The 6,118-nt window shown below is 44.1% G+C and overlaps 1 long non-coding RNA gene across 1 annotated transcript in view; it reads right to left on the bottom strand.

Moving 5' to 3' along the window:
• Positions 1–938: 938 nt before the first annotated feature.
• The window catches only part of LOC118520837 (uncharacterized), a 146,148-nt gene continuing 140,968 nt past the window's right edge, over positions 939–6,118 (bottom strand). Inside the window, exon 3 of the long non-coding RNA XR_013443020.1 lies at positions 939–1,067. This is a non-coding gene — a long non-coding RNA (uncharacterized LOC118520837). The remainder of the gene's footprint in view (positions 1,068–6,118) is intronic.

Raw genomic sequence — 6,118 nt, 5'->3', positions numbered from 1 at the left:
ACTCTTTATGTTTATACTTATCAAATATCTCTGAAACTCACTCCTCTATGAATCAAAAATTAGCTCTTGGTATAATTTCTCTCAGCACAAATTTCCCACTGGTTTCTGTGTCTCTGTAAGTCAGATGACGGGAAATGCTCTAATCAAATAGCCCTGGAGCTACCATCTGACCCAGCAATCCCACTTCTGGGTATTTCCAAAGGAATTGAAATCAGGATCTCAAAGAGCATTTGCACTCCCATGAGCATTGCAGCATTATTCACAATAGCCAAGATATAGAAACAACCTAAATGTCCATTGACAAGAAAATGTGATATATATATATATAATGTAATATTATCTAGCCTTAAAAAGAAGGAATTCCTGCCAATGGTGACAACATAGATAGGCCTAGAGGACATTATATTAAATGACAGAGAAAGACAAATACCATATGACCTCACTTATATGTGGAATCTAAAATAGTCAAAACTTGTAGATGCAGAGAGTAGAATGGTGGTTGCCAGGGGTGGGGCGGAGGGGGGGGCAGGTGAGATGGGGATGTTGGTCAAAGGGTGCAAAGTTGCAGTTATGCAAGATGAACATGTACTGTAGATCCACTAGACAGCATAGATCCTATAGCTAAAAATAATTCTATACTTAAAACTTGCTAAGAAGGTAGATCTTATGTAAAGTGTGCTAATAATAATAATAATAATAATAATGGCAGGAGGAAACTTTAGGAGTGAGGGACATATTTATGGCCTTGATGGTGGTGATGGTTTCACAGGTGAATACTTACTCCCAACCTCATTGAGTTGTATTCATTAAATATATACAGCTTTTTACGTGTCAATTATACCTTAATACTTAAAAAAAAAGAAGGAGAGTACCCAAAGGACTTGACTCAACATATGCTTTATTACACAGGCAGAAGACGGTAAGTGAGCAAGTCGACCTTCTTCCCTCCCTCCATCACTGCCAACTTCAACAGCCTCTGTTGGATTGACCAGTTGATGAAGACCGTAGCACCCCTCTGGCTGGGGTTTCTTCCGGGCCATCCTGAAGTTCCAGAGTATTTAGAGGAGCTATGGAAAGAGCCAGCATAAGAGTCCGCTTGTCTGGGTCTCTGTCATTCGGGATCAATTTCAGGATTAAAATAGGCAAAGTATGTGCTGGGGCCTCTTCTACATCGTACACTCAATAACTATTTCCCAAGCACACCGACGTGCTGTGCCAACCTTTGTGTGGATGCAGGGATGGAGACTGTGACCTGCCCTCTCAGGGCTCAGGATCCAGAAGGGAGGCATTCTCACTTGTTTAAAACAAAACAAAACAAAAACACCTCATGTTTTATCCTCTTTATCCCCCTCTGCCCAAACCTACTCCTGCTGACTACCCTCTGACTACCCAGTGCATCTGTTACCAGTATCCAAGGCCCTGTCTCCTCTGCCCACATCAAGCAGACCTCGGCTGCAACAAGGAATTAAAACTGCAGATTAAATGCCCTCATTCTTAGGCAAAATGACTGGGAGTCCACTTTAAACTCCTACAGTTTTTGAATATAATAATGCTTTTTATATTAAAATAAGAATCAATATTTTACACTTTAAGAAACTTTATATATGTACAAAATTTTATTCATTGAGATGGTCTTAAAGCAAATAATAGGCTTTTCATCATACATCTATTTTTCTTTGAAGACTTAAATTCTTTCTTGTTGAAGTCCCTTGCAACACACAGCATGACCCAACGTTAGTTCGAACACTTGCAAGGAGTTTCACGAGCTGTTTTATGTTTCCCTTGCATTTCTTTTTTCCACATTAGAGCACCCCACACTGTTTCTGTAAATTGTATTTGCTAAGTGTACAAGGTATCAACAGAAGTTTTCTGAGAAATAGTTCAGAAGCAGGAACCACTGTGTTGGAGAAACAACTGATTACATTTTGGGCTTTTCGATGCTATTATTTCCAGAATTGGAATTCTGAGAAACCAAGGGAATGTTTCTATTCAGTGAATGTGTATCAATAAATGCTGGAGTTTCATTTGAAAAAATACCACAACCAAAGAAAATTCCCTAAGAGCTTTATAAAAGACCAAAATTGTCTTTGAAAAAAACAAATAGAGCCCAGAATTTTTGTTTTCTAGGACATTTTTTGGATATAAAGACATGGACACATCATCATCTAAAGTTCTTCTCATTCTTGGGGCACCTGGGTGATGCAGTCGGTTAAGTTTCTGACTCTTGGTTTCAGCTCAGGTCATGATCTCAGGGTCATGAGATCAAGCCCGGAGTTGGGCTCTGCACTCAGCAGGGAGTCTGCTGGAGATTCTCTCTCTCTCTCTGCCTCTCCCCCCCACACACACACTCTCTCTCTAAAATAAATAAATCTTAAAAAAAAAAAGTTCTCATTCTCAATAGCTCCCACATAATCATCACTTGATCTAACATGTTTATCTTAAAAAGGCAATTGCCAATGGATCACATTCCAGGTTTGGGTATATTTAAGGCAGGTGAATTCCTTGGGCTTGAATTTGCACCAGGTAAGGTTACTCACCTGCTCCTCCTCCAGGCTCCATCAACTCTACAGACAGACATTGAGCCCAGACCTGGGGCTTGTCTTTGTTTTACACTATCACTCACCTTCTCACCCACCATCACCAGGTCTCATCGCTTCTGCATCCACACAGGTGCATCTGGACCCAGTCAGCTTATCTCCACCTTCACTACCCACTCCCATCTGGGGTGGCCACAACCCTCCACCTGCACTGAAGAGATAGGCTCCTTGTGGGTATCCACAGCAGCCAAAGTGCTCATCCTAAAGGATTTGTATATCACTTCCTGTTCAAAACCTACAAGGGCTTATGTTCGCAAACAGGATATCACACAGAATCCTTATCAGGGGCCAGAGACCCTGTGTGATCTGGCCCCAAGCCCCCCTTCTCTTGGCTCGCTATGCCCTAGTGACACCAGTCTCCTTTCAGTTCCAGCAAAGATCTTCTCCGAGCCAGGGCCTTTGCACGTGCTACTGCCTCGGCCAGATATGAAGTTAGAGCAGGCTCTGCAAATTACAACTTAAACTGTCGAGTCAGAGAAGTTACTTTTTGAGACCGAAAGAGTGAGTAGACCACCTTGTTATACTGTCTCATAATATGTGCCCTTGAATATATTAAAGTCACACTAATTGTATAATTACAATTATTTTTAGTCTGCCTCCCCACTACATTATAAGCCCCATGAAAACAGGTATATGTCTATTTTCCCATGAAGGATAGCTCCTTTTTTTGGAACCCCCCAAAATAAATAATCACCTACTCAATAAATATTTGTTAAAGAATAATGTTATTTTCTCCTTCTAAAAGCTGGCCTGCCCCAGAATGTGTTACTTTTTCTTTTTAATTTAGATTTTTTAATAGAAAAGACTGTTTCAGAGAAACAGAGAGCTCTCCCTCTCAACATCATTTGTTGCAAAAGAAATAAATCTTTGTGTTTGAGCTGTTACCTATTTCAGATTTATCTCTCATTCACATAAAACTCAATGTTAGCATTCTGGACCTGCAGGGGGCTTCCCTTCTCTAGAAGAAAACCCAAGTTCCTTCCACCTGGGAAGGACCATGTTGAGTTCAGAGCTGGGAAGACTCGCCGTTCATTTGCTTCAGGACAGAGAAGGGGGAGAGCTGGGAGGACGGGGCATGGAGGTGGCTCACCTGCCTCACACTCCCCTGCAATCCAATAGGACTCTGTGCTTGGCCACGCCCAGCTGTAGGAGAGACGGGCAGCTAGGTTCTGGGACAAAAACAAGAGAAATTTCTTAATGGTCAGTTCCCGGGCAACTCCAAACTTAACAAAGAGTTGTGTTTCAAGTACTCCTCTCCCTTAACTAGGCTTATTGTGGTGATCATTTTGCAATATATACAACATCAAATCATTATGTTGTACATCTGAAACTAATATAATGGTATATATCAATATATAGAGAGAGCGTGAAATGTACAAGAATAGAATTAGGGTCAAAGTCCCAAGGGCTACTGAGGCGGCACTGGGTGAGAAGGAAAAGTCACAGGAGGCTTCCTTTCTTACAGGGTCGGGGGGCAGACACACCAGACAGGTTCACAAGGTGAGCAAGCAGCCTATGTGCCTGGCATGCTTTTTTAGGGGCATAGCTAGGACTTTGATTGGCATTGCATGCGTTTAATTTCTGAACTGCCTAAACTGACCCATTTCTCTGCCTTCCAGATGAATATATAAGAAAGCCCTTACCCCTCTTAAGAAAATTACATGAAACCAACTTTTCTTTTTTCTCTTATTGAAACATATTTGTTTCACATATAACACTGTGTAAGTGTAAGGTTTACAAGGCATTGCTCTGATACATTTATACATTGTAATATGATTGCCGTTATAGGGATAGTGAGCACCTCTAGCCTGTCACGTAAGTATCATTGCTCTTTTGTGCTGGGAATAAGTGGATCTCGTCTCTGAACAGGTTTGATAATGCTAGTACGGAACTGTCTAGGTTCACTATACTGTGCTTCGGATCTCTGGGACTCTTCCACTGCTTGGAGCTTTGTGCCTTTGAATCTCTGTGATGCTCCTACCCCGGCCCCTGGTGACCACCCTTTTACTCTCGGCGCTTCGAGCATGGCGCTTTTAGATGCACGTTTAGGGGACACCACGCTGGGTCCCAGTGTCCAGCACTCACTTCTGCTGTTTGCTTCTGCCTTTCCTCTCTATTTTCCTAGCTCTTTTTGTTTTTTGTTTTTTTTTTTTGCCACTTCTCCCCATCGCTCACTCCTTTAGTTCTGGATCCTTCCATTCCCCTGTCTCAGACTCAGGGCCTCGATCATCTGGGAGGAGCTGGTCCAGCTAATTTCCTTCTCATGCTGGGCTGCAGATGCCACACTTCCACCCTCGTTTCATTTGTGATGAATCAATCCAAAAATAAGTATTGAGGGCAGAGTATGTGCCAAGCATCCTTGGGCACGGTGGGGCCCAAGAGGATTTTGTTCCCAGGATGTCAGAGAGCTGACCAAATTAGCGAAATTCTAGGGTCGGGGTAGGCTGTGGTGTGACCCTGGAGCTGTCGATGAGCTCCGTGGCTTTATTTGCCGTGTTTACCCTCTCCACGCCTGCGTTTTTCCATCCATAAAATCGACATTATAAGAGGGCCTGCAACGGAAGGTGCCAGCAGAGGCCACGCGAGATAATTGGTAGGAAACCTTCACTACAGAGGAAGCTGCATAATGCTAAGATGTGTGGAGCTCTTATCACCTCCTCAAACTCATGCTGAATTGGCAAAATGACGATACCGACCGTCCTGACATCCGTGGAACAAGTGATGGGTTTTCAACTCATCTGTCATTTCAAGGCTGATGCCCGGAGCTACAACGTCGGCTCCAACCTGCCCGCCACCCCGCCCCCGGCCCCACACCTCCCGCTAGCATCTGAGTGAGAAAGGCACGGGTTGTACGTATCAAGTAGGCAGCAAGGTGGTCTCGGGACCCCAGCCCCTCTGCCTAGTTTAAAGCCATGGGGTCCGGGGAGGGTAGTGGTTCCCTCAGCTGCGGTTTGGGGCTTGGAAACGACAGTGTGTGCTGGAAGCCCGAGCACACGGGGCGGGGGGCGGCTTTGTGTGTGATTTTAACTGGCGTTGATGTGTACTGTGGCCGGTGGAAACTTCCTCCCCCAGCGGGGCGACTGAGGATAATGCTCATGCACCACATATGGCCACGCCTCAGTGAGGATTTCGATAAGAATCATGTCTTTTGGAGACCAGCTCTTGGGGAGAGATTGCTCTTTTTCATTGTTTTGCCTGGAAATAGGAAATTCCCTTCCTGCAGTGATGCAAAGCAGTCTTCTGATCCTCGTACAAAAGCACACATATGCTCGCACAGCGTCCCTCCTCCAGATCCCTGAAGCTGGGCTCCACTTGCAAAATTCATGAGTCACAGGATCCCGGTTGCACAATGATATTGATGATGATCTGAAGGATTTCTAACTTTTTAAAATGCTTTCTTCTCGGTTCTTACTTCATTCTCGAGCAAATGGGAGAAGCAAGCCCTGACATTACTGATCCTTACGTCACCTATGAGGACACGGTGGTCCAGAGGCGCTGACGTCACAGAGCCCGCAGGGGGA

The sequence above is a fragment of the Halichoerus grypus genome, chromosome 12 (genome assembly GCF_964656455.1).
Source record: "Halichoerus grypus chromosome 12, mHalGry1.hap1.1, whole genome shotgun sequence".
Lineage (NCBI taxonomy): Eukaryota > Metazoa > Chordata > Mammalia > Carnivora > Phocidae > Halichoerus > Halichoerus grypus.
This window is presented reverse-complemented; position numbering and strand designations above follow the sequence as displayed.